The sequence below is a fragment of the Mastigoproctus giganteus genome, chromosome 1 (genome assembly GCF_048544385.1).
Source record: "Mastigoproctus giganteus isolate SK-2022 chromosome 1, ASM4854438v1, whole genome shotgun sequence".
In the NCBI taxonomy this organism is placed as follows: Eukaryota; Metazoa; Arthropoda; class Arachnida; order Uropygi; family Thelyphonidae; genus Mastigoproctus; species Mastigoproctus giganteus.
This window is the reverse complement of record NC_143575.1, coordinates 86,332,899-86,351,237: the sequence shown is the minus strand read 5'-3', so window position 1 is coordinate 86,351,237 and position 18,339 is coordinate 86,332,899. Positions and strand designations below refer to the sequence as shown.

At 38.3% G+C, this 18,339-nt stretch overlaps 1 protein-coding gene across 4 annotated transcripts in view; it reads right to left on the bottom strand.

Annotated features, from left to right (window-relative positions):
• The window catches only part of LOC150090966 (uncharacterized), a 308,945-nt gene that overhangs the window by 59,302 nt on the left and 231,304 nt on the right, over positions 1 to 18,339 (bottom strand). The window lies entirely within an intron of this gene.

The window sequence follows — 18,339 nt, the reverse complement described above, 5'->3', positions numbered from 1 at the left end:
ATATCATTCATAAACACCGAAAACAACAACGGACCCAACACTGAACCCTGAGGAACTCCACTAATAACATTAGTCCACGTTGAGCAGTGTCCATTGATTACCACTCTCTGTCTTCTGCCACTCAACCATCCCTTTATCCATAGCAGCAATTTGCCTCCAATGCCACACTGCTCCAATTTGTGCAGCAGTCTTCCATGTGCAACAGTATCAAAAGCCTTTCTAAGATCCAAATATATAATATCAAAGTTATTCCCTGCATCCAGTTCTGTTATGACTACATCATAGTATCCAATCAAATTGGTCAGGCAAGACCTGCCCTTAACAAAACCATGCTGCGTCTGAGCTATAACTGAATTCTTGTCTAGATGATCCTGCAGTGCTTCTTTAACCAGTGCCTCCATTAATTTTCCTGGAACAGAAGTTAAACTAACAGGTCTATAATTACTTGTGTCAGCCTTTGATCCTCCTTTGTGAATTGGGGTTACATTTGCACATCTCCAGTCTATGGGTACCTCCCCTGAGTCCAAAGAAGCTCTCATAATTATGGCTAGGGGTTTGCTTACTTCCTTTGCTGCCTCCTTTAATATAACTGGATAGATCCCATCCACCCCAGGTGCCTTTTTTATGTTTATCCTCAACAATCTCTCCTCCACTTTCCTCTCAGTTATTACAAAATCATCTAGCTCACTGCCAATGTCTACTTTACCTACGTCATTCTCCTTCCTGAATAACTCCTCATGCGTGAATGTAGATGCAAAATACTCATTTAGATTGTTAGCCACCTGAGCAGGATCCTCAACTGTTGAACCATCAATATCCAGTGGACCAATCTGATTCATCCCTTTCCTTCTTGAGTTTAAATAAGTAAAGAACTCTTCTCTGTTTTTCTTTGCATCCTTTGCCAAAGATTTTTCGTAATCTGCCTTTGCCTGCCTAATCTCCTTTGTGACTTGGTTACAGACCAACTTATATCTATCATAGGCTTCCATGTCGCCCATTAATTTGTATGTATTCCATGCATTTTTCTTCTCTGCCACATGTCTCATTAGTTCATCTGACAACCATTTAGGCCTAAACCTTGAACAATATTTCTTAGTTGGTATGTAAAGCCTGGTAGCTTCCAAGATTAGTTCCTTGAATGCCTCCCATTTTGAGTTTGCTGTTGGTAACATCATCAGTTGGTCCCACTGTATAGAATTTAAATACTGTCTCAGACCACCATAGTCGCCTTTACGAAAGCAATAACCCTTCCCTTTACCTCTGATGGTAGTTACCTCCTTGAGTAAATCCCACTTCAACACACTGTGATCACTGCCACCTAGTGGTTCATTTATCTGCAGATTCTTAATGCATGAAGAATCACTACTGATAATCAGATCAAGAGTATTGCTCCCTCTTGTTGCCTCACGAAGATTGTCACAAAGGTTAGAAAAATTGACTGAAGACAGATCAATTTCAACGAGGTTGCTTGCTGAGATGATCGGTAGCAATAAGGAATCTGTATCAGAAATTCAAAAAGAAGATCTGGGCAAGAGAAAAATTTGTTCCCATTTTGTACCGCATTCGTTGAGTTTCAAGCAACGAGAAAAAAGAGTCGAGTGTTGCATCAATTTGATGCCGTGTGTTGACAACAACCCAACATTTCTGAGCAGAATCATTACTGGTGATGAGAGTTGGGTATTTCAATATGATCCCGAGACAAAATGTCAGAGTTCAGAATGGGGTTTGCCGTCCTCTCCCAGTCAGAAAAATCATGAGTGAAAGCCACATTGATCATCTTCAATATCAAAGGCATCAAGAATTTGTGCCTCAAGGGACAACAGTTGTGAAAAAGTTCTATAAGGAGGTGTTGAAGAGGTTGTGGGATTAAATTTGTCGGGTGAGATGCAAAATGTTCAACTCCAAAAATTGGTTGTTGTTGTTGCATGACAATGCACCCACACATTCTGCCGTCAACATAAAGCAATTTTTTGCAAAAAAAATTGATTCCAGTCATTGAACACCCCCCATATTCTTCAGATTTGGCTCCTGCAGATTACTTTTTGTTTCCCAAAATCAAAACAGCCATGAGAGGAATGTGATATGGGATGACAGAGGACATCCAGGCTGCAGTGACCGACCAGCTGGAAGCAGTACCAGAAGCTCCATCTTTTGTATAAAAGATGTAAACAGTGTGTACACATCGGAGGTGTTACTTCAAAAATATATAACCTTACTTTGCTGTTAGTGTTATTCTTTTTTTTTTGTAGTAGCGTCAGTCTCATCATTTAATTAGCACACTGTGTATTGTGCACCCTATATATATATAAACATATGAAATAAGTAATAAAAATGTAGAAAAAATAAGATAATTAGAAAAAATTTCAGATCAGATTAATGCCATCAAAATATTGATTAAACATTACATCAGTCTGTAAAACATATATTACAGTATTTATTGAACCGTATACTGAGGGAATCAAATGAAATTTAATAAGAACATAGAATATAGGTATTCAGAGTAAAAGTATACCTATAGAGCCATGAGGCCAAGTTATTAAGTAACCTAAGTTGGGCTTCACTGTTATACTCTATAATTAAACATATAATTTATAATAAAATAATATAGTAATAATAAAATGATGATGAAGTAAATTACTGATAAAAGGATACATTGAATGGTACGCTGACAAGGGTTAGCACCAACTCAATACATCCTGTCAATAATTGGCTAAGGCTATCTGTTTCTGTTTGCTCTTTGCCAGTTAGTCTAGGTTCAAATACTCAAATTATAGATCCAAATACTCTAAAATTATAGATGCAATCTATGTTAAATTTAGCAGCAAACTGGCAGAATGACAACTAGTCTGACAGACAGCAGTGAATCAAAAATAATGAAAGTGAGTGCCAACTAATAATTTTCTTATAGGTTTATTTGCTAGTGAAAAATAATTATGTAGTGAAAAGGAAAGGCTCAGCAACAGTACCTCAATTTCCCTTGAATTACTCTAATAGATTTTGAAGTATAAAATTTAGATTTAGCAAGAAAAAGCATATTATAGAGATACTTCGGATTTACTGAGAGCATAACTGCTCGCCCTTTTAGTAGGGATCCTGGTATTACAGTAAGTAATGATGCTTGAAGTAATTTTGAAGAAATTAGGGAATACCAGGTGTACTATATTACACAAATTCAATTATTTATTGGATTTCTGTGCCCTTGATAACATACTATTCATTATATTCTTTTAAAATAATTGCCTTATGTGTATACATTTTATTTATTTTATTCTGCAGAGATTTGTGCATTGTTTCAGCTCAAGGAACACTCACTGGCTACTTACAAAAGAAGAAAAAAACAGGCTTTTGCTTTCATAAAGATGACTACAGTGGTCTCACACAGTTTTTAAATTCTACGCAGCGGGACCAGCTGATGATATTACCAATAGCAAATTATAAATGGAAAGCATTCAGGGAGGTAATCATAGAAGCTACTAGGCTGTTCATACTAGGGCTTACAATACCAGTCAAAATCTTAACACTGGTATTGCGGTATTTTTAATTTATGAAACCAGGATACCGGTATTCCAAAAACAAACATTTTTCTCAATAAATTTTGATGACGGTTAGGTGAAATAAAGTAAGGAAAAAACAAGTACTGTAATTACTTGAATTCAAGTTTTAAATAAATATTTATTTCAATAATAAATATTGAAATAAGTATAATTAAACAAATCATTAAAAATATTAGTGTGTTGAAGTGGGATTTACTCAAGGAGGTAACTACCATCAGAGGTAAAGGGAAGGGTTTTTGTTTTCGTAAAGGCGACTATGATGGACTGAGACAGTATTTAAATTCTATACAGTGGGACCAACTGATGACGTTACCAACAGCAAACTCAAAATGGGAAGCATTCAAGGAACTAATATTGGAGGCTACTAGGCTTTACATACCAACTAAGAAATATTGTTCGAGGTTTAGGCCTAAATGGTTGTCAGATGAACTAATGAGACATGTGGCAGAGAAGAAAAATGCATGGAATACATACAAATTAATGGGTGACATGGAAGCCTATGATAGATATAAGTTGGTCTGTAACCAAGTCACAAAGGAGATTAGGCAGGCAAAGGCAAACTACGAAAAATCCTTGGCAAAGGATGCAAAGAAAAACAGAAAAGAGTTCTTTACATATTTAAACTCAAGAAGGAAAGGGATGAATCAGATTGGTCCACTGGATATTGATGGTTCAACAGTTGAGGATCCTGCTCAGGTGGCTAACAATCTAAACGAGTATTTTGCATCTACATTCACGCATGAGGAGTTATTCAGGAAGGAGAATGATGTAGGTAAAGTAAACATTGGCAGTAAGCTGGATGATTTTGTAATAACTGAGAGGAGGAGAGATTGTTGAGGATAAACATAAAAAAGGCACCTGGGGTGGATGGGATCTATCCAGTTATATTAAAGGAGGCAGCAAAGGAAGTAAGCAAACCCCTAGCCATAATTATGAGAGCTTCTTTGGACTCAGGGGAGGTACCCATAGACTGGAGATGTGCAAATGTAACCCCAATTCACAAAGGAGGATCAATGGCTGACACAAGTAATTATAGACCTGTTAGTTTAACTTCTGTTCCAGGTAAATTAATGGAGGCACTGGTTAAAGAAGCACTGCAGGATCATCTAGACAAGAATTCAGTTATAGCTCAGACGCAGCATGGTTTTGTTAAGGGCAGGTCTTGCCTGACCAATTTGATTGGATACTATGATGTAGTCACAAAAGAACTGGATGCAGGGAATAACTTTGATATTATATATTTGGATCTTAGAAAGGCTTTTGATACTGTTGCACATGGAAGACTGCTGCACAAATTGGAGCAGTGTGGCATTGGAGGCAAATTGCTGCTATGGATAAGGGGATGGTTGAGTGGCAGAAGACAGAGAGTGGTAATCAATGGACACTGCTCAACGTGGACTAATGTTATTAGTGGAGTTATTCAGGGTTCAGTGTTGGGTCCGTTGTTGTTTTCGGTGTTTATGAATGATATTGATGATAGGATATCAAGTTTAATGTCCAAGTTTGCAGATGATACAAAGGTTGACAGGGTTGTTAAGGACACTACTGACGCTATGCTGCTGCAACAGGATCTGGAAAGGTTGAACAGATGGGCTGAGAGGTGGCAAATGAAGTTTAACATTGACAAATGTAAAGTACTACATATGGGAAACAGTAACCCCAGAGCAATGTATCAACTCTGCGGTACTACACTGACAGTGGTGGAGAATGAAAAGGACCTGGGGGTAATTGTGCAGGCAGATATGAAGTTCTCTGAGCAGTGCAGACGAGCTGCAAGAGTAGCTCATGGTGTCTTGTCAATGATATACAGGAATTTTTCTAGCAGGGATAAGGAGGTGATTATTCCCTTGTATAAGGCAATGGTTAGGCCACATCTTGAGTACTGTATACATGTCTGGAGGCCTCATTTCAAGAAGGATGTAGAGCTGCTGGAACGGGTACAGAGAAGGGCAACAAGATTAGTGAATGGAACAAAGGGTTGCTCTTACGAAGAAAGGCTTAAGTTTTGCAAATTACAGAGTCTGGAGACTAGGCACCGGCGAGGTGATCTGATAGAGGTGTATAAGGCTTTGAATGGTTTGAGCATGCTCAATGCCAATGGGATTCTTCATCTTGCTCAGAATAATCACCTCAGAGGGCATAAATTCAAATTGAGGAAGGATGGATGTCGGATAGATGTGCGGAAATTTGCCTTTGGCCAGCGGGTGGTTGGTTGGTGGAACCGACTTCCATCACTTGTTGTTGAGGTTGATAGCCTAAACAAATTTAAAGCTCAACTGGACAGGTATTTCGAACGAAACGGAGGGGTGAAATGGGAGTGGTGTGTGTTTTTTTTTTTTTTTTTTTTTTTTTGGCTGATGCTGAATAAGCTTGCTTTCTTGCATCATATGCCTCTACTAATGCTAATGCTAATATAGTTATTCTAAACACAAAAAAATACATATTGTTACTGCAAAGTTTAGTTATGTTTAAGCATCCACACTACCTGTCTGAATAAATAGAGCTCTTAAGAAACATAAACAATCAATAGTATGATCGTTTAAAATGGATATAATTTTGATATATATTTGATTAGTAGCAGATAATGCCCTTTCGGATTCTAGTTTGGTACTATTGTACTGAGATAATCATAAACCATATTTTCTAGGCTTTGAACTTTTTTAGCAAAAATAGTTAAAATTATTTCATTAACTTCCGACTCAAGTTCGTCTTTTAAAATCTCATTGGAGTCAGGCAATTTCTTATTTTGGAAAGAATTGCGGAACACTGATGTTCTGTTCCATGTCGGTCTTCCATGGTTGAATTATGTTCATTTTTTGAAGGAGAAAGACGTTTTATTCAGCGAAGTATAATTTTCACTATAGGATCTTTACTGAGTCTGAAGAGAGAGCAAAGAGTCAGGATAAGGAATAAAGAAGAGAGCAAAGAGCCAGGATAAGGAATAAAGAAGAGAGCGAAGAGTGCAGTTAAGGAATTCTTCACATATATAAATGCAAAGAAGAGAAGGATAAATCAGGTCAGACGCATATGTAATTGTGTGGGATAGTATTAGATACCTCAACTGATGTTGCAGATGAACTCGACAGTTACTTTGCATCGATATTTACAGAAGAAAAACCCTTCACGTCAATGAGAAATTATGGGAGTGAAATTGAAAAAAAAAATGTAATTAATGATGTTCAAATTTCACATGTTGATTTAATGAGAAAACTTTTGCGCCCACTGGCAAGTAAGGCTCCTGTGGTTGATGGCATATACCCTATAATCTGAAAAGGTGGTGGCAAATGAGTGCATTGAACCATTAAGGCTAGTTATGAGAGCATCACTGGACTCAGGAGAGATTCTGTTGGATTGGTGTTAATTGGAACATAAAGGCGGTTCTAGGAGTGTAATAGGAAATTACCAACCGGACAGTCTAACTTCAGTAATAGGGAAAATCATGGAGGCAATGATCAAGGGTGGAATTCAGGATCATTTAGATGGAAATGGAATTCTGTAGGATACACATCATGGTTTTGTAAAGGGAAAATAATGTTTAACAAATCTGGTGAGCCATTTTGTTGGTCTCTTTTTTTTTTTGTTAGTTGTTGGCTCATTGGCTTCTGTGGCCATATTGCACCTCCCAAAGTTTTTGCATTTTCTACTCTGATCCAAGCCTAAGGCAGGATTAGACCCACAACCTTTAGGTTGCCAGGCAGGCACTTTACCCACCCAGCTAGTCCAGTCGGCATTTTGACGGTCATTCGTCAGCTGGATTTAGAGAATAATTTCGACATTCTTTATTTAGATATCAGCAAAGCATTTGACTCAGTCCCACATAAGTGGTTACTTTATAAGTTGGAGCAGGCTGGAATCATAGGAAAAATCCTTAGATAGATAGTACGATGGCTTGAGGGCACTAGACAGGGGGTTGTGATAAATGGTTATTCCTCAGATTGAGTTAATGTAAGAAGCAGGATTCCCCAAGGATCAGTATTGGAATGACTATTGTGTGGACAAGTGGACATGTCTTGTGTCTTATGCAAGGCAGTCCCTAAATGTTAGTTTATCTCCGCCATGGTTCTCTGTAATGATATACAAGACAATGGCCAGAAATGAGTGTAGTGTTATGTTTGCATAGTGTGTGTGTGTGTGTGTTGTTTAGCTGTTTCTGACTGCTTTTCTACCAGAAAGCAGCAATTACTAGGAAGGCTGCTTCCCAGTACCCATCCACACCATGAGGAGGCGGGCCCAACTATACATGTACTAAACTAAATGTGATATTTCAAGCACCCATAGGAATAAGTGCAAGTCTTATGAGTGCAGCAATCTCCTTTAATCAGGTATGGTGGTGATTACCAAAAAGAATCCTGCATCCACTGCAGAAAGTGTAATAGCAATGGATGCCAGCAGTTCCCGTACCCAGGAAGCCCAAATCTGGGTACAAGCAGTTTAAAATTCCGTCTCTAATAAACTGGAGACCAGCGAATCCTGTCCCCTAAGGGGCTAGCAAAAAAAAAAAAAAAAAAAAAAAATTAATGGACAAAATATTATTACGTTTTAAAAAAATAAATAAAATAAAGAAAAAAATAATAATAAATAAATAAAAGATAATAATAATAATAAATTAATTAGATAAAATGTTAAAATAATTATCATAAAAAAAAAAAAAAAAAGTAGCTTTGTTAAGTATAGAAGTCAGCTCAGCAATCCATGTTGTCTATTGAAAACCTGTGTAGCAAATTCCTGTAGAGCTGAGAAGGCATTTTGATTTTCAATAAGATATCTTTCATTTCCAAGAGAAAAATTATGCACTGTAGTAGATAATGTTTGTCTTAAATGTTTGGGACCACTGTTGTTTTTTATTATCTTAAATGACATCTATGAAGGGATATAGGGTGTGATGCAGATGATGTAAAGATCAGTAGAGTAGTTAATGATCGCTGCCAAGCAGAGCTTCTTCAGAGTGACCTAGATAGATTTCCGGAATGGTCAGAAAAGTGGCAGCTGTATGCTTTAATTCAGCAAAATGCAAGGTCTTACACCTGGGGAACAGCAACCCCAAAATAACTTATACAGTTGGTGGAGTTGAACTAAAGTCAGTAGTGGAGGAATGGGACTTGGGAGTTACGGTCAGACATGAAGTTGTCCGAGAATTGGTGACAGGTTGCAATGTTGTATGGTGTCCTATCGATTTATCGAACATTTGCTAGTAGAGATAACGATGTCATAATCAATAAAGGCGATTTTATAACCTTTATGTGATTAAATTATAAACTTTTTTTAAAAAAATTAGTACCGAAAAACCGGTATTTGAATACCGGAAAAAAAATTACCGGTATTCGGGATCCCAGTATTGTAAGCCCTAGTTCATACCAGTGAAGAAATACTGTTCAAGGCCCTAAATGGATGTCAGCTGAACTATTGAGACATATGGCAGAGAAGAAAAATGTATGGGATGCATATAAATTATCAGGTGGTAGAGAAGCCTATGGTATATCGGGGTGGCCAACAAGGTGATCGTGGCTTTAATTTCGGTCGATTACGACGAATTTTAAATATATATAAAAAATAGATTAGTCAAAATCTAAATGTTATTATTATTATTATGCGCCCCATTGCATATGCTTATTACAAATCCGTTGAACCACATGACCTCTCATGTTGCCGCGCAGCCGCTAGGCTTGTCTAGTGAAAATTCACGCAGTTATGTTGAGGAGAGCATAGCATATATGTCGAATTCTTTTTTAGCTTACTTAATATTAATAACTGGACAGTGCTTATACGTTAATTTAAAAGCCTTTGATTTCAAATGAATACTACGAAAAAGAGTAAAACGTATCATTTTCATCAAGGGTGGGAACTAGAATACTTTTTTGTAATGATAAAAGAAAAATGTTATTTGATTTGCAATGCTTCCGTGGCTATACCCAAAACAGGAAATTTAGAAAGGCACTTCAGAGCACTCCATGGTAAATACCAATTGGATTTTTCGCCTAATAGTGATCTTAGAAAAAATAAATTAAAAGAACTTAAATCCAGATTATTCGCACAACAAAATTTCTTCGTGACACCTAATTTACAATTTAAAGCAGTAACTGTAGCATCATTTAAAGTGAGTCATTTCTTGCAAAAAAGCGCAAACCATTTTCTGATGGTTAATTCATCAAAGATGCATTTTTAGAAATAACAGATTCTCTTTTTGAAAATTTTAAGAACAAAAATGGAATTAAAAGTGCCCCTCAAAATCTGCAATTATCTTGAAATACTGTGATGCAACGCATCGAAAAAATGTGTAAAAACATGAGCGAACAATTGCGTGCACATATTGCTAATTGTGTGTCCTTTTCTTTACAACTGGATGAATCAATAGACGTCAGTGATATAGCTCAATTGCTCATTGTTATTCGTATGTTTTTCGATGATTCTGCCACTAGAGAAGAACTGCTGGGTATGGTTTCATTAAAAGAAAGAACTAGAGGTCTTGATATATTTAACACATTCAAAAATTTTATTGAAAAAATTAAATTAATCCTATTTAAAGCTCGTATCAGTAACAACAGAGAGCTAAAGCAATGACAGGGCATCTTAATGGATTCATTGCATTGTGCCAAAATTATTATTATTATTATTAGCCATATGGTGCAAGGAAGCTTGAGGCTTATGCTGCACCAGCAACAAAAAAAAAAAAAAAAAAAAAACACATTATCGAGAGAGAGAGAGAGAGAGAGAGAGAGAGAGAGAAGGGAATCATCAAGAAACTAGTCCCGATGTGTCCCAAATAACTGGAATCGACTGTACTTAGATTTCAGGAAGGCTTTTGATACTGTTGTACATGAAAGACTGATGTATAAACTAGAGAAAAGTGACATTAAGGACAAGTAACTGCTAAGGATAAAGGGATGGTTACATGGAAGAAGACAGAGTGGTTATAAATGGGCAGTAATGCTCTTCGTGGATTAATGTTATTGGTGGAGTCCCTTACAGTTCAGTGCTGGTGGACTGAACCAATACTGTTTTCAGTTATTAATGATATTTATAAAGATATATCAGGCTTAATGTCAAAGCTTGCAGACAATACAAAGGTTGGCAGAGTGGTTAAAGACAGTAATCAGGGTGAGCTACTGCAACAATGGATCAATGGGCTGAGAAATGTCAGTTGAAGTTTAACATTGACATATGCAAGGTACTGCATATGGGTAGCAGTAACCCCAGAGAAACTTAACTGTGTGGTATTACACTCAGGGCAGTGGAAAATGAAAAAGACATGGGGGTAATTGTGCACTCAGATCTTAAATTCTCTGTGCAGTGCAGATGTTGTCAGGACAGCTCATGGGGATTTGTCAATGATATACAGAAACTTTACTAGCAGGGATAAAGATATGATTATCCCTTTTACAATGCCATGATTAGGCCACACCTTGAGTATTGTATACAGGTCTGAAGGCCTCGCTTTCAGAAGGATTTGGAACTGGTGCAGACAAAAGCAACCAGATTGGTGATATGAACAACAGGGTGCTCTTACCTCGAAAGGATTTAGTTCTGCAAATTGCAGCATTTGGAGACTAGGCACCTGCAGGGTGAGCTGATTGAGTGTTTAAGGCCGTGAATGGCTTGAGTAAGCTGAATGTGGATGGCATTCTTCCTCCTTCTGAGACTACAGACAAGAGGTGGAATAAATTTAAACTGAGGAAGGATGGTTGCAGGATAGATATGCAGAAGTTTGCCTTCAGCCAGTGGATGGCTGGTTGTTGGAACTGGCTTCCACTTGTTGTGGAAATGAAAGGTTTGACTAAATTCATGAAAGAACTAAACAAATTCTTAGTTAAAGTGGTGTTTTTTTTTTTTTTTTTTTTGCTGATGCTATATAAGCTTTATAATTAAACATTATATAGACTTATATAATGTTTAATTATTTATTATACAGCATTAAGCTGATCGGTTTGTTTTTACACATCTTTACTTGCTTTTTATATATCTTTTATATTATTGTTGCTATATTATTACTCCCTGGTGTGGGTTCCACCCAATGACGGACGTTAGTACCAAGTGCACGAGGTGGTTGTTACATCTGATATTACTATTGGTTGAGGAACTCTCTGACTATCCTACAGGTGTTCAGGATTGCTACTTTCTGGAGTTCCTTGCATATGTCCTCTGGGGAACCTATTGCAGCTAGTCTTATGTAGAGTCTTTGGCTCCATACAGGTGGTCAACATGATGATCAGGATGGTCATTACTTGTTGCACATACCACAACCTTTTGATCTCCTGTCTTAGGTCCGTGTACTTCCTGATCTTTTCCTTGTGGGTTTTCTGTAGATTGCCAGTGTTGGGCACTGCTATATCAATCAGATAGATAGCCTTTTCCTTATTGTTGACAAGAGTTATGTCTGGTCTGTTGTGCAGAATTGTCTTGTCTATTATTATGGTGCAATCCCAGTACAGCTTGTTGTTGGAGTCTCCAGTATGGCCTGGGATTTGTACTTTTAATATGGTACACTTTCTTTGATCAACTGATATTTCCTAGCTAGCCTCTGATGTATTATCCAAGGTACCAGGTTGTGTCTACGAGTGTTCTCTGTCTGGGTGATCACCTTGCATCTTGTTGTGATGTGTTGGACTGTTTCTGAGACCAGGTGGCATCATCGACATGTGTCATCTGACACTCTGTGCTCCTTGGAAATGTATTTTCTATAGTTGCTGCTGTAGATTACCCGATCTTGGATAGCGAGCGTGAATCTGAGAAGAGCATCCCACTCATTGTTTGTTTGTTTGTTTGTTATTTGGTTTTTAGGAGCATTAGCAACTAAGGCCATATTGCTCCGGGATATGCGGTGGTTATTCCCTGAATGACCTTTCCGCATCCTCCGTATTTGGTGGTGACGGGCTCGAACCCCGGTCTAATCAAGAAGCGTGTGCTACGCACTGCTGCTCCTTCCCACCTGGCTACGGAGGCGCCCCATCCCACTCATGAGCCATACATTGGAAGCTATTTTATCTATGTGGTCTTGATGGAGGTCACTGAAATGTCTACCATGGAGTGTCTGCTTTGTCTATCTTTCTAGCTTCATTTGGGTGGGAGGAACCCTTAGCTTAGGTTGAGTTATATAACTTACGTTGAGTTAAGTTATTCTGCTTCTGGTGGCCTGGTAGAGTGCTGTTGTATTTTTTTTTTGGAAGTAATCCTTCAGGTTCTCAATTGCTTTCTTCTGTTACTTGATGAGGTCTGTCAAGGTCATTCCTCTTTCTTTCTGAGCTATTGGCAGTCTCTCTACAGCTGACTTCGGATGGGATGGCTCTTGGTCATCATTGTCCTTGTCTTTCTCACGATATCCTCAAGTTTGGTGTTAGTCTAATCTATGCTCCCAAAGAAGTATGTTAGCAGTGTGACTGCACAGGTATTTATGGCTTTAACTGTGTTCCCTCTGTTCAGCTTTGTTTTGAGCAGGCTTCTGAGTCTCTGATGGTATTTTTCAGTCAGGCAGGCCTTGATCTCCTTGAGCTCTAACTGCTGAGCCTGCATCATCCCAGGTAGTTGTAGGTCTCTCCCCCTGTCATGGCTTCGATCTCTTTACCAGTCTGCAGCTGGTAGTTTTGGCCAACTAATTTCCCCTGATGCAATCCATGAATCACGCATTTGTCTAGACAAAATTCCATCCTCATGTCATTGCTGAATTCTTTGATGATCTGTAGTAGTTTCTGTTGCTTCTCAGTTGCTACATAGAGCTTGATGTCATCCATATACATCAGATGGGAGAGGGTGTACAAGCTTTTCCTTCCTTCTTTGAGATTATATCCATACTTGCTGGTGTTGAGCATGGTGTATAGTTGGTAGAGTGCTAAGCAGAGCCACAGTAGGTTCAGTACATCTCCCCAAAAGAATCCTCTCCTGATGGGGATTGGTCTAGTTGTGATGTTCTCGAAGTTGATGATGGCACTCCATTTCATTGTGGTTGCTTCTAGGAAGTTTGTCACTGTCGTGTTGACTTTGTAGATCTTTGGCATCTCTATCAGCCAGTTATGAGGCATGGGGTCAAAGGCCTATTGTGGTAACTGATGTAGGCCACGTACAGGCGTCGGTACTTCTTGTAGGCTTGCTCTATAACTGCGGCATCAATGGTTAATTGATCCTTGCATCCTTTCTGCTGTTCAGCCATGATGTTTTGGCTCTCCAGGTGGTCTGATATCTTCTTCGTTATGCAGCTAGTCAGGATCTTGTACATCATTCGGATACATGTGATCAGCCTGTATTTCACCATGTTTCTTGTCTCTTGGTCTTTAGCCTTCATATATGAGATTCTTTGAGTAAGAAATGCTGGGATTGTCTCTGGCTGATTTATCATTTGTATGAACTGTTCTGCTAGGTGCTTGTGTGTGTGCAAGTGAGCTTCTTGTACCAGTAGTTGTAGACGTTATATATTCCAGTGGAGCAAGTGGGACAACACCACTTGCTCCACTCTCTTCCTCGGGAGACAGTCTCCAACTTTTTGAACCAATTCTTCTGCCTAAGGCCTGAACATGAGTGATTTTATCCTGTGGTACACTCTATGCAGTATGATTATTACTTCTCTTCGACATCATCATTCATTTATTTGGCTTACATCCAGTGGTAGTGTTAGTTCTTGGGAGCAATACCAAATGGTGTCACTATCTGCCTCAGCCGTAACTTCGACTTTCGGGGAGGTAGGTACACTGAAGCGACTTTCATAATGGCTTTTTATTATTATCACTATAATTGATTACTATTATTATTGTTATTATACCAGTCTCCGAGGGGGATGGAGATGCATTTGCTTCCATCAAAGCTAGATTCAAACCCAGGTCCATCAGGCCGGTCCAGTGTTGTAACCACTGGGCCATCACACTCCATTATTATTGTTACGGTGGAATTAATTTTTGCTACCTCCGTTTAATTTTCCTACTGCAAATTAATCCTTATTTGTTTAATTACTCCCTTTTCTTTTGTCTTTTAATGCATGCTTATTAAGAATTCATGCAAAGCTATATTCACTTGCAAAGCTATTCATGCAAAGCTATATTCCTTTGGTTCACTAATGAAAACCACATAATTTGAACAAATGTTATTTTGGGCTGATAAAAAAAGAGAGTACATACAGAAAAATGAGCTCCGCTGGTAACTAAGCAAAAAACAAAACCCATTGGAAGTTTTACTGAACTGCTTATTAAAATAATTGAAAATAATTATGCCTTCCACTGCAAGGCCAAAAAGGTCAGTGGACTTAACCAGATCAGAGAAGCAGCAGGAGTTCTCATGACGAAATGTAAAAATACTGACACAGATCTGAAAAGAGAGAGCTATTGTAAGTACATGTGGACAAGTGATTTACTTATACGTGCAACCACTTATAGGTTAGGTTTTGCCCTTTCAGTCCCGAATAGGCAACGTAGAGTTAGTCATCAGACAGGGTCAGATGCATTTGATGAGGGGGGGGGTGATGTGATCATCACTTTTTTCCCCATCACGTGCTGTTTGAGTGCGTAGGACATGAGTCTTCACTTCGATGTCCAATAAGACGCAGAGACTGTCTAAACTTAGAGAAGTTTTGCACATAAAAAAGGATCCTTGGAAGACCCAGAGAGAGTCGAAGAGAGAAAAGAATCCAGCAAGTCTAGGCAGGACAGGCAGTCTGAGAAGGAGGTCAAAGCCGATGGGGATTCACCGCAAAGATAAAGACCCAGACAGCAAGGCAGGTTCCTACAATTGACCCATTGTCTGAACATCTGAGAGCCTCTGAGGAGATTGAGACCAGACAGCACCCATAGTAAGCTTGGTAAGTAAGGAAGTGTGGAACTGTTCTATAAATGTGGAAGGAGAATGTCTGAAATGATGATAATTGAATAGAAATAACCATGTTAATTCCTACCTATGAAGAACAATAAACGATTAAACAAATAAATGATTTCTTCCTAGTATTTTGTATTAGTATATTATGCTTTTTGATCTCTATAATTCTCAGAGTCCCCTAGTATTTAAAATATAGGTGCATTCACATACTAATAGAGTAATTCTAGTCTCATGTGCGGAGGTAAAATAAAGGAAGGTGGAAGTATGTTTACTAGTAACCGCTACAAAAATGAAATAATATTCAAGCCCACTAAACCATTTGTACTCGTGTTTTTACTAATCCTATAAATTGGTGGAAGTGTTTTGTATGATTGAGTTTTAATAAATCTTTGTTTGTTTCCTAAATAGTTGTTTTCTAAATTATTGCCTCCTTGCTAACTCTCATCCACACCAGAGATAATAAAAAGATTATTACAGCATTGAAGCCAGCACAGCCTTCAATGATATCACAATGCCAGTCAAAGCTGTGGTGTTCAAAACCCCTTGAACTCTGAGGGCATATAGACTGTACTCCTGTTGACCACTAGAAACGCAGTTAGGGGGGAGCACCTCCCCTAACTGTATGACAATGGAACCTTGTGGCACTCGATCTCCATCGTGCTAACATAAGCACCATAACTACACTAATGTTGAAAAATAATAGGAGTACCAGCCCTCCTCCACACATAATTGTCCTCATAACACGGGTGTCGCAGGGCGTAACAAAGACAACCTCGTAACATTATTATTCTTTTATCTTTATGTTATGTCTTAGGTCTGTAATAACTGGGTTAACACCTATAAATTTATCATATATAGGGGGTAGCTGTTGGGTTGGTTTTTAGGAGCATTAGCAACTAAGGCCATATTGCTCCGGGATATGCAGTGGTCATTCCTTGACCTTTCCGCATCCTCCGTATTTGGTGGTGACGGGCTCGAACCCCGGTCTAATCAAGAAGCGTGTGCTGCTCCTTCCCACCTGGCTACGGAGGCGCCATATAGGGGGTAGCACCTGTGGTGTTTTTCACACAGTTATTGTACAAAAACTAAAATTTAACTTCAAAAACTACTCTAGTAAAACTGCCTATAGTTCTGAAGGCAGAGAAAGTCTCAATCACTAACTTCAAATCAGAAGTTTTTGCATAAAGTTATTTTTTCCACAGCACCTCTCAATTCCAGCACAACCAGTTTTGAATTTGACCATCTATGAATTTTTAAGAAACAGTTTTGCGAGGTTGAAAATATTACGTACTCTCTTCGCAGGAAAGAAATGTTGGGTTATCATTCTGTACACAAACTAATTGCCATTCAATATTAATAATGAGACTGTTCATAAACATAAAAATAAAGCTATCCAATAATATAGAATTTAATGAATAATTTGTGGGATGTTAAGTGGTAAGGAATACTTTAGATAAAAAATAAATACTATTTTCTTCTCCGAAACCCACAGTACTGTTTGACACCTAATACATTTTTGAGAAACAATACTCACAGAAAAGAAATCCATCATTATGTAATCTATGGGTTTCCAAAAGTATTTTTAGATTTTAATAACAAATGAAACAAACAAAACTGGATACAGCTACTACCTACGATAAAGAAAATTGTAATAGTATTCTCCACGTAGTGCAAGAAAGCCACACTGGCAAAAAAAAATCCGACCAAGTAGATAAGAAAACAAATTATATGCTTCCCTCCTCCCACAGGTAAGTATCCAGTTGACCTTTGAATTTATTCAAACTCTCAGCCTCAACTATCTGTGAAGACAACTTGTTCCAGCAATCAATGACTCGCTGGCTAAAATAAAACTTTCTACAATCTAATCTAAACCTCAAGCCCTATAATTTGAATTTATGATCACTATTTCTGGGATTCTTCAGAACAGTGAGAATTCCATTTTCATTTTACTAATCCCTCTTAGAGCCTTAAAACCTCAATCAGGTCACATCGGAGGTGCCTGGTTGCCAAGCTCTGTAGCCCACATAATCAGTCTTTCCTCATACGGTCATCCTCCTGACGTTCTCGCCATCTACATCAAGTTTCTCAACCTTGTACCCATTCGAGAAGCTCAATGTCTTTTTTCAGATAAGGTCTCCATACTTGAACATAGTATTTCAAATGGGGCCTTACAATTGCCTTATACAGTGGGATTATAACCTCCCTATCTCTACAGGATAGCATTCGATAAACCATCAGTAGGACACCATGGGCTTTCCTGACTGCCTGTTTACAATGCTCAGAAAACTTCATATCTGTCCATATTGTAACTCCCAGATCCCTTTCCTCCTCCACTGTTTTAATTCAACCACACCAAGTGTATAATTTATTTGTGGGTTGCTATTTCCCAAGTGTAAGATTTTGCATTTAACAGCATTAAAACAAAGATGCCACTTCGCTGACCATCTTTGAAGTCTGTTCAAGCCATCCTGAAGGAGTGCTGTTTGGTACTCATCATTAACAATTCTGCCAATCATTACATCATCCACAAATTTCGACATTATGCCTTTGTCGAGGTCATTTATGAAATGAGAAACAATAGTGGTCCAAGAGCCGATCCTTGAGGAACCTCACTGCTGACATTACACCAATCTAAAGAATATCCATTAACCACAACCCTCTGCCTTCTTCCCTGCAGCCACCCAACAATTCATCTTTGAACCTTACGAGTAATCCCAACCTATTCAAACTTATATACTAACCTCTCGTGTCAAATATTTTGCTAAAATCCAAATACACCACACTGAAATTATTCCCTAAATCCCACTCATGAGTCACTGTATCAAAATAGCCTGCTAAGTTAGTTATGCATGATTTACCCTTAACAAACCCATGCCGTGTATCCTTCAGAATGCCATATTTATCTAAATGTCCCTGGATTGCACTCTTAATCATTATTTCTAAGATTTTTCATATGGCTCAGCCTCACTTGCACAGCCTCTTCTCAGCATGAAAATAG